Raw genomic sequence first — 16,093 nt, forward strand, 5'->3', positions numbered from 1 at the left:
CCTAAACTGTACTTTTGTTTCCACAATTGGTACACCCTGGCATCCAGGTAAGTCCCTTGTAACTGGTACCCCTGGTACCAAGGGCCCTGATGCCAGGGAAGGTCTCTAAGGGATGCAGCATGTCTTATGCCACCCTAGGGACCCCTCACTCAGCACAGACACACTGCTTGCCAGCTTGTGTGTGCTGGTGAGGACAAAACGAGTAAGTCGACATGGCACTCCCCTCAGGGTGCCAATGCCAACCTCACACTGCCTATGTAGTATAGATAAGTCACCCCTCTAGCAGGCCTTACAGCCCTAAGGCAGGGTGCACTATACCTTAGGTGATGGCACAAGTGCATGAGCACTGTGCCCTTACAGTGTCTAAGCCAAACCTTAGACATTGTAAGTGCAGGGTAGCCATAAGAGTATATGGTCTGGGAGTCTGTCAAACACGAACTCCACAGCACCATAATGGCTACACTGAAAACTGGGAAGTTTTGTATCAAACTTCCCAGCACACTGATGCCAGTGTACATTTTATTGTAAACTACACCCCAGAGGGCACCTTAGAGGTGCTCCCTGAAACCTTAACCAACTACCCTAATAGGCTGACTGGTTTTAACAGCCTGCCACACTCGAGACATGTTGCTGGCCACATGGGGAGAGTGCCTTTGTCACTCTGTGGCTAGTAACAAAGCCTGCACTGGGTAGAGATGCTTATCACCTCCCCCTTGCAGGAGCTGTAACACCTGGCGGTGAGCCTCAAAGGATCACCCCCTTTGTTCCAGCACCACAGGGCACTCCAGCTAGTGGAGTTGCCCGCCCCCTCCGGCCACGGCCCCACTTTTGGTGGCAAGGCCAGAGGAGATAATGAGAAAAACAAGGAGGAGTCACTGGCCAGTCAGGACAGCCCCTAAGGCAACCTGAGCTGAGGTGACTCTGACTTTTAGAAATCCTCCACCTTGCAGATGGAGGATTCCCCCAATTGGGATAGGAATGTGACCCCCTCCCCATGGGAGGAGGCACAAAGAGGGTGTACCCACCCTCAGGGCTAGTAGCCATTGGCTACTAACCTCCCAGACCTAAACACGCCCTTAAATTTAGTATTTAAGGGCTCCCCTGAACCTAGGAACTCAGATTCCTGCAACCTAAGAAGAAGAGGACTGCTAAGCTGAAAAACCCTGCAGAGAAGACAGTCACCAACTGCTTTGGCCCCAGCTCTACCAGCCTGTCTCTCCACTTCTAAAAGACACTGCTCCAGCGACGCTTTCCCCAGGACCAGTGACCTCTGAATCCTCCGAGGACTGCCCTGCTCTAGAAGGACCAAGAAACTCCAGAGGACAGCGGCCCTGTTCATCCAAGACTGCAACTTTGTTTCCAAAGGAGCAACTTTAAAACAACTGCGTTTCCCGCCGGGAGCGTGAGACTTGCTACTCTGCACCCGACGCCCCCAGCTTGACTTGTGGAGAAACAACACTTCAGGGAGGACTCCCCGGCGACTGCGAGACCGTGAGTAGCCAGAGTTGCCCCCCCCCCCCGAGCCCCTTCAGCGACGCCTGCAGAGGGAATCCCGAGGCTCCCCCTGACCGCAACTGCCTGACTCCCAGATCCCGACGCCTGGTAAAGACTCTGCACCCGCAGCCCCCAGGACCTGAAAGATTGGAACTCCAGTGCAGGAGTGACCCCCAGGAGGCCCTCTCCCTTGCCCAGGTGGTGGCTACCCTGAGAAACACCCCCCCCCCCCCCCCCCTTGCCTGCCTGCATCGCTGAAGAGACCCCTTGGTCTCCCATTGATTTACATTGGAAACCTGACGCATGTTTGCACACTGCACCCAGCTGCCCCCGTGCTGCTGAGGGTGTACTTTCTGTGCTAACTTGTGTGTCCCCCCCCCCCCCCGGTGCCCTACAAAACCCCCCTGGTCTGCCCTCCGAAGACGCGGGCACTTACCTGCTGGCAGACTGGAACCGGGGCACCCCCTTCTCCATTGAAGCCTATGTGTTTTGGGCACCACTTTGACCTCTGCACCTGACCGGCCCTGAGCTGCTGGTGTGGTACCTTTGGGTTGCTCTGAACCCCCAACGGTGGGCTACTTAGGACCCAAACTTGAACCCCGCTCTGTGGGGACAACTTTGGTTACTCAGTCTTGGAGTCGCCGGAGGGTCCTCCCTGTAGCGTTGTTTCTTCACCAGTCGAGTCGGGGTCGCCGGGTGCAGTGTTGCAAGTCTCACGCTTCTTGCGGGGATTGCAGGGGTCTTTAAATCTGCTCCTCTGAAACAAAGTTGCAGTCTTTGTTGAACAGGGCCGCTGTCCTCGGGAGTTTCTTGGTCTTTTGGAAGCAGGGCAGTTCTCTGAGGATTCAGAGGTCGCTGGTCCTGGGGAAAGCGTTGCTGGAGCAGTTTTCTTCTGAAGGAGGGAGACAGGCCGGTAGGGCTGGGGCCAAAGCAGTTGGTGTCTTCTTTTTCTCTGCAGGGTTTTTCAGCTCAGCAGTCCTCTTCTTCAAGTTGCAGGAATCTAAACTCTTAGGTTCAGGGGAGCCCTTAAATACTAAATTTAAGGGCGTGTTTAGGTCTGGGGGGTTAGTAGCCAATGGCTACTAGCCCTGAGGGTGGGTACACCCTCTTTGTGCCTCCTCCCAAGGGGAGGGGGTCACATTCCTATCCCTATTGGGGGAATCCTCCATCTGCAAGATAGAGGATTTCTAAAAGTTAGTCACTTCAGCTCAGGACACCTTAGGGGCTGTCCTGACTGGCCAGTGACTCCTCCTTGTTGTTCTCATTATTTCCTCCGGCCTTGCCGCCAAAAGTGGGCCCGTGGCTGGAGGGGGCGGGCAACTCCACTAGCTGGAGTGTCCTGCGGTGCTGGAACAAACGGGGTGAGCTTGTGAGGCTCACCGCCAGGTGTTACAGCTCCTGCCTGGGGGAGGTGATAGCATCTCCACCCAGTGCAGGCTTTGTTACTGGCCACAGAGTGACAAAGGCACTCTCCCCATGTGGCCAGCAACATGTCTCGGGGTGGCAGGCTGCTGGAACCAGTCAGCCTACACAGGTAGTTGGATACAGTTTCAGGGGACACTTCTAAGGTGCCCTCTGGGGTGTAGTTTACAATAAAATGTACACTGGCATCAGTGTGCATTTATTGTGCTGGGAAGTTTGATACCAAACTTCCCAGTTTTCAGTGTAGCCATTATGGTGCTGTGGAGTTCGTGTAAAACAGACTCCCAGACTGTAGGAAGTTGGCTCTGTATGTGCTATTTCAAAGTAAGGAATAGCATGCACAGAGTCCAAGGGTTCCCCTTAGAGGTAAGATAGTGGCAAAAAGAGATAATACTAATGCTCTATTTTGTGGTAGTGTGGTCGAGCAGTAGGCTTATCAAAGGAGTAGTGTTAAGCATTTGTTGTACATACACACAGGCAACAAATGAGGAACACACACTCAGAGACAAATCCAGGCCAATAGGTTTTGTTATAGAAAAATATCTTTTCTTAGTTTATTTTAAGAACCACAGGTTCAAATTCTACATGTAATATCTCATTTGAAAGGTATTGCAGGTAAGTACTTTACGAACTTTAAATCATTACATTAGCATGTATACTTTTTACATAAAACACAATAAGCTGTTTTAAACGTGGACACAGTGCAATTTTCACAGTTCCTGGGGGAGGTAAAGTATTGTTAGTTTTAACAGGTAAGTAAGTCACTTACAGGTTTCAGTTTTTGGTCCAAGGTAGCCCACCGTTTGGGGTTCAGAGCAACCCCAAAGTTATCACACCAGCAGCTCAGGGCCGGTCAGGTGCAAATGTCAAAGAGTTGCCCAAAACACATAGGCTTCAATGGAGAGAAGGGGGTGCCCCGGTTCCAGTCTGCCAGCAGGTAAGTACCCGTGTCTTCGGAGGGCAGATCAGGGGGGTTTTGTAGGGCACCGGGGGGGACAAGTCCACACAGAAAGTACACCCTCAGCAGCGCGGGGGCGGCCGGGTGCAGTGTGCAAACAAGCGTCGGGTTTCCTTTAGTTTTCAATGGGAGACCAAGGGGTCTCTTCAGCAATGCAGGCAGGCAAGGTGGGGGCTCCTCGGGGTAGCCACCACCTGGGCAAGGGAGAGGGCCTCCTGGGGGTCACTCCTGCACAGAAGTTCCGTTTCTTTAGGGGCTGGGGGCTGCGGGTGCAGGGTCTTTTCCAGCCGTCGGGAAATGGAGTTCAGACAGTTGCGGTCAGGGGGAGCCTGGGGATTCCCTCTGCAGGCGTCGCTGTGGGGGATCAGGGGGGACAACTTTGGTTACTCAGTCGTAGAGTCGCCGGAGGGTCCTCCCTGAGTTGGTTGTTCTCCACCAGTCGAGTCGGGGTCGCCGGGTGCAGTGTTGCAAGTCTCACGCTTCTTGCGGGAAGTTGCAGGGGTCTTTAAATCTGCTCCTTGTAACAAAGAGTCAGTTCTTTTGGAGCAGTGCCGCTGTCCTCTGGAGTTTCTTGTCTTTTTCGAAGCAGGGCAGTCCTCAGAGGATTCAGAGGTCGCTGGTCCCTTGGAAAGCGTCGCTGGAGCAGGTTTCTTTGGAAGGCAGGAGACAGGCCGGTAAGTCTGGGGCCAAGGCAGTTGGTGGTGTCTGTTCTTCCTCTGCGGGGGTTTTTCAGCTCAGCAGTTCTCTTTGTAAGGAAATGCCTCCTTGGCATGGTTGCCCCCTGACTTTTTGCCTTTGCTGATGCTATGTTTACAATTGAAAGTGTGCTGAGGCCTGCTAACCAGGCCCCAGCACCAGTGTTCTTTCCCTAACCTGTACTTTTGATTCCACAATTGGCACACCCTGGCATCCAGATAAGTCCCTTGTAACTGGTACCTCTGGTACCAAGGGCCCTGATGCCAGGGAAGGTCTCTAAGGGCTGCAGCATGTCTTATGCCACCCTGGAGACCCCTCACTCAGCACAGACACACTGCTTGCCAGCTTGTGTGTGCTAGTGAGAACAAAATGAGTAAGTCGACATGGCACTCCCCTCAGGGTGCCATGCCAGCCTCTCACTGCCTATGCAGTATAGGTAAGACACCCCTCTAGCAGGCCTTACAGCCCTAAGGCAGGGTGCACTATACCATAGGTGAGGGTACCAGTGCATGAGCAGTGTGCCCCTACAGTGTCTAAGCAAAACCTTAGACATTGTAAGTGCAGGGTAGCCATAAGAGTATATGGTCTGGGAGTCTGTTTTACACGAACTCCACAGCACCATAATGGCTACACTGAAAACTGGGAAGTTTGGTATCAAACTTCTCAGCACAATAAATGCACACTGATGCCAGTGTACATTTTATTGTAAAATACACCACAGAGGGCACCTTAGAGGTGCCCCCTGAAACTTAACCGACTATCTGTGTAGGCTGACTGGTTCCAGCAGCCTGCCACACTAGAGACATGTTGCTGGCCCCATGGGGAGAGTGCCTTTGTCACTCTGAGGCCAGTAACAAAGCCTGCACTGGGTGGAGATGCTAACACCTCCCCCAGGCAGGAGCTGTAACACCTGGCGGTGAGCCTCAAAGGCTCACCCCTTTGTCACAGCACCGCAGGACACTCCAGCTTAGTGGAGTTGCCCGCCCCCTCCGGCCACGGCCCCCACTTTTGGCGGCAAGGCTGGAGGAAACAAAGAAAGCAACAAGGAGGAGTCACTGGCCAGTCAGGACAGCCCCTAGGGTGTCCTGAGCTGAAGTGACTCTAACTTTTAGAAATCCTCCATCTTGCAGATGGAGGATTCCCCCAATAGGATTAGGGATGTGCCCCCCTCCCCTTGGGAGGAGGCACAAAGAGGGTGTACCCACCCTCCGGGCTAGTAGCCATTGGCTACTAACCCCCCAGAGCTAAACGCGCCCTTAAATTTAGTATTTAAGGGCTCTCCCTGAACCTAGAAACTAGATTCCTGCAACTACAAGAAGGACTGCTGAGCTGACAAACCCCTGCAGAGGAAGAATAGAAGACACCAACTGCCTTGGCCCCAGACTTACCGGCCTGTCTCCTGCCTTCCAAAGAAACCTGCTCCAGCGACGCTTTCCAAGGGACCAGCGACCTCTGAATCCTCTGAGGACTGCCCTGCTTCGAAAAAGACAAACTCCAGAGGACAGCGGCACTGCTCCAAAAGAACTGCAACTTTGTAACAAGGAGCAGATTTAAAGACCCCTGCAACTCCCCGCAAGAAGCGTGAGACTTGCAACTCTGCACTCGGCGACCCCGACTCGACTGGTGGAGAACAACCAACTCAGGGAGGACCCTCCGGCGACTCTACGACTGTGAGTAACCAAAGTTGTCCCCCCTGAGCCCCCACAGCGACGCCTGCAGAGGGAATCCCCAGGCTCCCCCTGACCGCGACTGTCTAAACTCCATTTCCCGACGGCTGGAAAAGACCCTGCACCCGCAGCCCCCAGCTCCTAAAGAAACGGAACTTCTGTGCAGGAGTGACCCCCAGGAGGCCCTCTCCCTTGCCCAGGTGGTGGCTACCCCGAGGAGCCCCCCCACCCCCTTGCCTGCCTGCATCGCTGAAGAGACCCCTTGGTCCCCCATTGAAACCCGAAGGAAACCCGACGCGTGTTTGCACACTGCACCCGGCCGCCCCCGCGCTGCTTAGGGTGTACTTTCTGTGCTACTTTGTGTCCCCCCCGGTGCCCTACAAAACCCCCCTGGTCTGCCCTCCGAAGACGCGGGTACTTACCTGCTGGCAGACTGGAACCGGGGCACCCCCTTCTCTCCATTGAAGCCTATGTGTTTTGGGCACCTCTTTGACCTTTGCACCTGACCGGCCCTGAGCTGCTGGTGTGATAACTTTGGGGTTGCTCTGAACCCCCAACGGTGGGCTACCTTGGACCAAAAACTGAAACCTGTAAGTGACTTAATTACCTGTTAAACCTAACATTACTTTACCTCCCCCAGGAACTGTGAAAATTGCACTAAGTGTCCACTTTTAAAACAGCTTATTGTGTTTTATGTAAAAAGTATACATGCTAATGAAATTATTCAAAGTTCCTAAAGTACTTACCTGCAATACCTTTCAAATGAGATATTACATGTAAAATTTGAACCTGTGGTTCTTAAAATAAACTAAGAAAATATATTTTTCTATAACAAAACCTATTGGCTGGATTTGTCTCTGAGTGTGTGTAGGAAGTTGGCTCTGTATGTGCTATTTCAAAGTAAGGAATAGCATGCACAGAGTCCAAGGGTTCCCCTTAGAGGTAAAATAGTGGTAAAAAGAGATAATACTAATGCTCTATTTTGTGGTAGTGTGGTCGAGCAGTAGGCTTATCCAAGGAGTAGTGTTAAGCATTTGTTGTACATACACACAGGCAATAAATGAGGTACACACACTGTAAGGAAATGCCTCCTTGGCATGGTTGCCCCCTGACTTTTTGCCTTTGCTGATGCTATGTTTACAATTGAAAGTGTGCTGAGGCCTGCTAACCAGGCCCCAGCACCAGTGTTCTTTCCCTAACCTGTACTTTTGTATCCACAATTGGCAGACCCTGGCATCCAGATAAGTCCCTTGTAACTGGTACTTCTAGTACCAAGGGCCCTGATGCCAAGGAAGGTCTCTAAGGGCTGCAGCATGTCTTATGCCACCCTGGAGACCTCTCACTCAGCACAGACACACTGCTTGCCAGCTTGTGTGTGCTAGTGAGGACAAAACGAGTAAGTCGACATGGCACTTCCCTCAGGGTGCCATGCCAGCCTCTCACTGCCTATGCAGTATAGGTAAGACACCCCTCTAGCAGGCCTTACAGCCCTAAGGCAGGGTGCACTATACCATAGGTGAGGGTACCAGTGCATGAGCATGGTACCCCTACAGTGTCTAAACAAAACCTTAGACATTGTAAGTGCAGGGTAGCCATAAGAGTATATGGTCTGGGAGTCTGTCAAACACGAACTCCACAGCACCATAATGGCTACACTGAAAACTGGGAAGTTTGGTATCAAACTTCTCAGCACAATAAATGCACACTGATGCCAGTGTACATTTTATTGTAAAATACACCCCAGAGGGCACCTTAGAGGTGCCCCCTGAAACCTATCCGACTATCTGTGTAGGCTGACTGGTTCCAGCAGCCTGCCACACTAGAGACATGTTGCTGGCCCCATGGGGAGAGTGCCTTTGTCACTCTGAGGCCAGTAACAAAGCCTGCACTGGGTGGAGATGCTAACACCTCCCCCAGGCAGGAGCTGTAACACCTGGCGGTGAGCCTCAAAGGCTCACCCCTTTGTCACAGCCCAGCAGGGCACTCCAGCTTAGTGGAGTTGCCCGCCCCCTCCGGCCACGGCCCCCACTTTTGGCGGCAAGGCTGGAGGGAACAAAGAAAGCAACAAGGAGGAGTCACTGGCCAGTCAGGACAGCCCCTAAGGTGTCCTGAGCTGAGGTGACTCTGACTTTTAGAAATCCTCCATCTTGCAGATGGAGGATTCCCCCAATAGGGTTAGGATTGTGACCCCCTCCCCTTGGGAGGGGGCACAAAGAGGGTGTACCCACCCTCAGGGCTAGTAGCCATTGGCTACTAACCCCCCAGACCTAAACACGCCCTTAAATTTAGTATTTAAGGGCTACCCTGAACCCTAGAAAATTAGATTCCTGCAACTACAAGAAGAAGGACTGCCTAGCTGAAAACCCCTGCAGAGGAAGACCAGAAGACGACAACTGCCTTGGCTCCAGAAACTCACCGGCCTGTCTCCTGCCTTCCAAATATCCTGCTCCAGCGACGCCTTCCAAAGGGACCAGCGACCTCGACATCCTCTGAGGACTGCCCCTGCTTCGAAAAGACAAGAAACTCCCGAGGACAGCGGACCTGCTCCAAGAAAAGCTGCAACTTTGTTTCCAGCAGCTTTAAAGAACCCTGCAAGCCCCCCGCAAGAAGCGTGAGACTTGCAACACTGCACCCGACGACCCCGACTCGGCTGGTGGCGATCCAACACCTCAGGAGGGACCCCAGGACTACTCTAAGACTGTGAGTACAAAAACCTGTCCCCCCTGAGCCCCCACAGCGCCGCCTGCAGAGGGAATCCCGAGGCTTCCCCTGACCGCGACTCTTTGAATCCTAAGTCCCGACACCTGGGAGAGACCCTGCACCCGCAGCCCCCAGGACCTGAAGGACCGGACTTTCACTGGAGGAGTGACCCCCAGGAGTCCCTCTCCCTTGACCAAGTGGAGGTTTCCCCGAGGAACCCCCCCCTTGCCTGCCTGCAGCGCTGAAGAGATCTCTAGATCTCCCATTGACTTCCATTACAAACCCAACGCTTGTTTCTACACTGCACCCGGCCGCCCCCCGCGCTGCTGAGGGTGAAATTTCTGTGTGGGCTTGTGTCCCCCCCGGTGCCCTACAAAACCCCCCTGGTCTGCCCTCCGAAGACGCGGGTACTTACCTGCAATCAGACCGGAACCGGGGCACCCCCTTCTCTCCATTCTAGCCTATGTGTTTTGGGCACCACTTTGAACTCTGCACCTGACCGGCCCTGAGCTGCTGGTGTGGTGACTTTGGGGTTGCTCTGAACCCCCAACGGTGGGCTACCTTGGACCAAGAACTAAGCCCTGTAAGTGTCTTACTTACCTGGTTAACCTAACAAATACTTACCTCCCCTAGGAACTGTGAAAATTGCACTAAGTGTCCACTTTTAAAACAGCTATTTGTGAATAACTTGAAAAGTATACATGCAATTTTGATGATTTGAAGTTCCTAAAGTACTTACCTGCAATACCTTTCGAATGAGATATTACATGTAGAATTTGAACCTGTGGTTCTTAAAATAAACTAAGAAAAGATATTTTTCTATACAAAAACCTATTGGCTGGATTTGTCTCTGAGTGTGTGTACCTCATTTATTGTCTATGTGTATGTACAACAAATGCTTAACACTACTCCTTGGATAAGCCTACTGCTCGACCATACTACCACAAAATAGAGCATTAGTATTATCTCTTTTTGCCACTATCTTACCTCTAAGGGGAACCCTTGGACTCTGTGCATGCTATTCCTTACTTTGAAATAGCACATACAGAGCCAACTTCCTACACACACTCAGAGACAAATCCAGCCAATAGGTTTTGTTATAGAAAAATCTTTTCTTAGTTTATTTTAAGAACCACAGGTTAAAATTTTACATGTAATATCTCATTTGAAAGGTATTGCAGGTAAGTACTCTAGGAACTTTGAATCATTACTTTAGCATGTATACTTTTTACATAAAACACAATAAGCTGTTTTAAAAGTGGACACTTAGTGCAATTTTCACAGTTCCTGGGGGAGGTAAGTTATTGTTAGTTTTGTCAGGTAAGTAAATCACTTACAAGTCTCAGGTTTCAGTTTTTGGTCCAAGGTAGCCCACCGTTGGGGGTTCAGAGCAACCCCAAAGTTATCACACCAGCAGCTCAGGGCCGGTCAGGTGCAAAGGTCAGAGGTGCCCAAAACACATAGGCTTCAATGGAGAGAAGGGGGTGCCCCGGTTCCAGTCTGCCAGCAGGTAAGTACCCGCGTCTTCGGAGGGCAGACCAGGGGGGTTTTGTAGGGCACCGGGGGGGACACAAAGTAGCACAGAAAGTACACCCTCAGCAGCGCGGGGGCGGCCGGGTGCAGTGTGCAAACACGCATCGGGTTTCCTTCAGGTTTCAATGGGAGACCAAGGGGTCTCTTCAGCGATGCAGGCAGGCAAGGGGGGGGGCTCCTCGGGGTAGCCACCACCTGGGCAAGGGAGAGGGCCTCCTGAGGGTCACTCCTGCACAGAAGTTCCGTTTCTTTAGGGGCTGGGGGCTGCGGGTGCAGGGTCTTTTCCAGCCGTCGGGAAATGGAGTTCAGACAGTCGCGGTCAGGGGGAGCCTGGGATTCCCTCTGCAGGCGTCGCTGTGGGGGCTCAGGGGGGACAACTTTGGTTACTCAGTCGTAGTCTCGCCGGAGGGTCCTCCCTGAGTTGGTTGTTCTCCACCAGTCGAGTCGGGGTCGCCGGGTGCAGTGTTGCAAGTCTCACGCTTCTTGCGGGGAGTTGCAGGGGTCTTTAAATCTGCTCCTTGTTACAAAGTTGCAGTTCTTTTGGAGCAGTGCCGCTGTCCTCGGGAGTTTCTTGTCTTTTTCGAAGCAGGGCAGTCCTCAGAGGATTCAGAGGTCGCTGGTCCCTTGGAAAGCGTCGCTGGAGCAGGTTTCTTTGGAAGGCAGGAGACAGGCCGGTAAGTCTGGGGCCAAGGCAGTTGGTGTCTTCTGTTCTTCCTCTGCAGGGGTTTGTCAGCTCAGCAGTCCTTCTTCTTGTAGTTGCAGGAATCTAGTTTCTAGGTTCAGGGAGAGCCCTTAAATACTAAATTTAAGGGCGTGTTTAGGTCGGGGGGGGTTAGTAGCCAATGGCTACTAGCCCTGAGGGTGGGTACACCCTCTTTGTGCCTCCTCCCAAGGGGAGGGGGGCACATCCCTAATCCTATTGGGGGAATCCTCCATCTGCAAGATGGAGGATTTCTAAAAGTTAGTCACTTCAGCTCAGGACACCTTAGGGGCTGTCCTGACTGGTCAGTGACTCCTCCTTGTTGCTTTCTTTGTTTCCTCCAGCCTTGCCGCCAAAAGTGGGGGCCGTGGCCGGAGGGGGCGGGCAACTCCACTAAGCTGGAGTGCCCTGCTGTGCTGTGACAAAGGGGTGAGCCTTTGAGGCTCACCGCCAGGTGTTACAGCTCCTGCCTGGGGGAGGTGTTTGCATCTCCACCCAGTGCAGGCTTTGTTACTGGCCTCAGGGTGACAAAGGCACTCTCCCCATGGGGCCAGCAACATGTCTCTAGTGTGGCAGGCTGCTGGAACCAGTCAGCCTACACAGATAGTTGGTTAAGTTTCAGGGAGCACCTCTAAGGTGCCCTCTGTGGTGTATTTTACAATAAAATGGACACTGGCATCAGTGTGCATTTATTGTACTGAGAAGTTTGATACCAAACTTCCCAGTTTTCAGTGTAGCCATTATGGTGCTGTGGAGTTCGTGTAAAACAGACTCCCAGACCATATACTCTTATGGCTACCCTGCACTTACAATGTCTAAGGTTTTGCTTAGACACTGTAGGGGTACAGTGCTCATGCACTGGTACCCTCACCTATGGTATAGTGCACCCTGCCTTGGGGCTGTAAGGCCTGCTAGAGGGGTGTCTTACCTATACTGCATAGGCAGTGAGAGGCTGGCATGGCACCCTGAGGGGAGTGCCATGTCGACTTACTCGTTTTGTCCTCACTAGCACACACAAGCTGGCAAGCAGTGTGTCTGTGCTGAGTGAGGGGTCTTCAGGGTGGCATAACACATGCTGCAGCCCTTAGAGACCTTCCGTGGCATCAGGGCCCTTGGTACCAGAGGTACCAGTTACAAGGGACTTATCTGGATGCCAGGGTGTGCCAATTGTGGAATCAATGGTACATTTTAGATGAAAGAACACTGGTGCTGGGGCCTGGTTAGCAGGGTCTCAGCACACTTCTCAGTCAAGTCAGCATCAGTATCAGGCAAAAAGTGGGGGGTAACTGCAACAGGGAGCCATTTCTTTACAGTGTGTGTACCTCATTTATTGTCTGTGTATGTACAACAAATGCTTAACACTACTCCTTGGATAAGCCTACTGCTCGACCACACTACCACAAAATAGAGCATTAGTATTATCTCTCTTTGCCACTATCTTACCTCTAAGGGGAACCCTTGGACTCTGTGCATGCTATTCCTTACTTTGATATAGCACATACAGAGCCAACTTCCTACACTCTTCTTCTTGTAGTTTCAGGAATCTAAATTCTTAGGTTCAGGGAAGCCCTTAAATACTAAATTTAAGGGCGTGTTTAGGTCTGGGGGGTTATGTAGCCAATGGCTACTAGCCCTGAGGGTGGGTACACCCTCTTTGTGCCTCCTCCCTGAGGGGAGGGGGGCACATCCCTATTCCTATTGGGGGAATCCTCCTTCTACAAGATGGAGGATTTCTAAAAGTCAGTCACCTCAGCTCAGGACACCTTAGGGGCTGTCCTGACTGGCCAGTGACTCCTCCTTGTTTTTCTCATTATCTCTCCTGGACTTGCCGCCAAAAGTGGGGGCTGGGTCCAGGAGGCGGGCATCTCCACTAGCTGGAGTGCCCTGGGGCATTGTAACACGAAGCTTGAGCCTTTGAAGCTCACTGCTAGGTGTTACAGTTCCTGCAGGGGGGAGGTGTGAAGCACCTCCACCCAGAGCAGGCTTTGTTTCTGTCCTCAGAGAGCACAAAGGCTCTCACCGCATGGGGTCAGAAACTAGTCTCTCAGCAGCTTGCTGGCAGAGACCAGTCAGTCCTGCACTGAACAATTGGGTAAAATACAGGGGGTATCTCTAAGATGCCCTCTGTGTGCATTTTTTAATAAATCCAACACTGGCATCAGTGTGGGTTTATTATTCTGAGAAGTTTGATACTAAACTTCCCAGTATTCAGTGTAGCCATTATGGAGCTGTGGAGTTCGTTTTTGACAGACTCCCAGACCATATATTCTTATGGCTACCCTGCACTTACAATGTCTAAGGTTTTGCTTAGACACTGTAGGGGCATAGTGCTCATGCACATATGCCCTCACCTGTGGTATAGTGCACCCTGCCTTAGGGCTGTAAGGCCTACTAGAGGGGTGACTTACCTATGCCACAGGCAGTGGGGGGTTGGCATGGCACCCTGAGGGGGAGTGCCATGTCGACTTAGTCATTTTATCCCCACCAGCACACACAAGCTGGCAAGCAGTGTGTCTGTGCTGGGTGAGGGGTCCCCAGGGTGGCATAAGACATGCTGCAGCCCTTAGAGACCTTCCCTGGCATCAGGGCCCTTGGTACCAGGGGGTACCAGTTACAAGGGACTTACCTGGGTGCCAGGGTTGTGCCAATTGTGGAGACAATGGTACATTTTAGGTGAAAGAACACTGGTGCTGGGGCCTGGTTAGCAGGGTCCCAGTTAGCAGGGTCCCAGCACACTTCTCAGTCAAGTCAGCATCAGTATCAGGCAAAAAGTGGGGAGTAACTGCAACAGGGAGCCATTTCTTTACACAGACCATATACTCTTATGGCTACCCTGCACTTACAATGTCTAAGGTTTGGCTTAGACACTGTAGGGGCACAGTGCTCATGCACTGGTGCCCGCACCTATGGTATAGTGCACCCTGCCTTAGGGCTGTAAGGCCTGCTAGAGGGGTGTCTTACCTATACTGCATAGGCAGTGAAAGGCTGGCATGGCACCCTGAGGGGAATACCATGTCGACTTACTCCTTTTGTTCTCACTAGCACACACAAGCTGGCAAGCAGTGTGTCTGTGCTGAGTGAGGGGTCTCCAGGGTGGCATAGGACATGCTGCAGCCCTTAGAGACCTTCCTTGGCATCAGGGCCCTTGGTACTAGAAGTACCAGTTACAAGGGACTTATCTGGATGCCAGGGTGTGCCAATTGTGGATACAAAAGTACAGGTTAGGGAAAGAATACTGGCGCTGGGGCCTGGTTAGCAGGCCTCAGCACACTTTCAATTCAAAATATAGCATCAGCAAAGGCAAAAAGTCAGGGGGTAACCATGCCAAGGAGGCATTTCCTTACACTATGAAAACACATAACAAATATAATACATCTTAATCTACACAGGTGGTAGTCTTAGTATTGTATTGTAATAGTATGTTCGATGGCATCTGTCGCTGTAGATACGCATGTTCTGCATAGCTCGCCATCTGGTGTTGGGCCGGAGTGTTACAAGTTGTTTTTCTTCGAAGAAGTCTTTCGAGTCACCGGACCGAGTGACTCCTCCTTTTGTCTCCATTGCGCATGGGCGTCTACTCCATCTTCGATTGGTTTTTTTCCGCCATCGGGTTCGGACGTGTTCCTGTCGCTCCGAGTTTCGGAACGGAAAGATAGCTTATTTCGGAAGATTTTCGTCGGTATTGTTGCGTTCGGGATCGGCGTAGTTAGATTCAACACCGCATCGAAGATCGAAGAGCTCCGGTGCCCTTCGGGGTAGTTTTTCGATCCCCCGTCGGGGCCTGGTCGGCCCGACCGCGTGCAGAAGAACGCCGATGGAACGGACCCCGTTCCGTTTCTGTCCCAAATGCCACAATAAATACCCCTATACAGACCAACACTTGGTCTGTAACCTGTGCCTGTCACCTGAGCACAGTGAAGACACTTGCGAGGCCTGTCGTGCGTTCCGGTCCCGAAAAACACTCCGAGACCGTCGAGCCAGAAGACTTCAGATGGCGTCCGCGCCGACAGCCCACCGGGAGTTCGAGGAACAAGAAGAGGAGGGAACCTTTTCGATCCAAGAATCGGACTCCGAAGGATTCGACGATACACAAACCGTGAGTAAGACGTCGAAAGCCACTCAGAAGAAGATTTACAAGGCCCAGGGGACGCCACTGCCACCAGGCCATGGCTCGACCCATAAATTCGATGACCGACCGTCTGCACCGAAAAAGGCCCAAACAGTGCCGAGATCGTCCGACTCCGGTCGAGACACTGGCACGCAGCCTTCTCGGGACCGAGAAAGTGCTGGAGACAAGCATCGACACCGAGATACCGGTGTAGACACGGCTCGACGCCGAGACAGCGGCACCGAAGATCGACGCCGAGAGGTTTCGGCCCCGAAAAAGAAAAAAGTCACCTCGGAGCCGAAAAAAGATGCAGACAGGGTTTCGGTGCCAAAACAAACTGCAACCGACCCAGTTTCAGGCTCTTATACAGAAGAGCACTCGCTAACCTCCCAAATGCAAAAGCATAGTGTAGGAAGTTGGCTCTGTATGTGCTATTTCAAAGTAAGGAATAGCATGCACAGAGTCCAAGGGTTCCCCTTAGAGGTAAAATAGTGGTAAAAAGAGATAATACTAATGCTCTATTTTGTGGTAGTGTGGTCGAGCAGTAGGCTTATCCAAGGAGTAGTGTTAAGCATTTGTTGTACATACACATAGACAATAAATGAGGTACACACACTCAGAGACAAATCCAGCCAATAGGTTTTGTTATAGAAAAATATATTTTCTTAGTTTATTTTAAGAACCACAGGTTCAAATTTAACATGTAATATCTTGTTTGAAAGGTATTGCAGGTAAGTACATTAGGAACTTTGAATCATTTCAATTGCATGTATACTTTTCAAGTTATTCATAAATAGCTATTTCAAAAGTGAACA

General features: G+C 51.7%; 1 protein-coding gene across 1 annotated transcript in view; it reads left to right on the top strand.

Moving 5' to 3' along the window:
* SUPT16H (SPT16 homolog, facilitates chromatin remodeling subunit) overlaps window positions 1–16,093 on the top strand; it is a 263,510-nt gene that overhangs the window by 51,687 nt on the left and 195,730 nt on the right. The window lies entirely within an intron of this gene.

This window comes from Pleurodeles waltl, chromosome 6, assembly GCF_031143425.1.
Source record: "Pleurodeles waltl isolate 20211129_DDA chromosome 6, aPleWal1.hap1.20221129, whole genome shotgun sequence".
Taxonomy (NCBI): Eukaryota; Metazoa; Chordata; class Amphibia; order Caudata; family Salamandridae; genus Pleurodeles; species Pleurodeles waltl.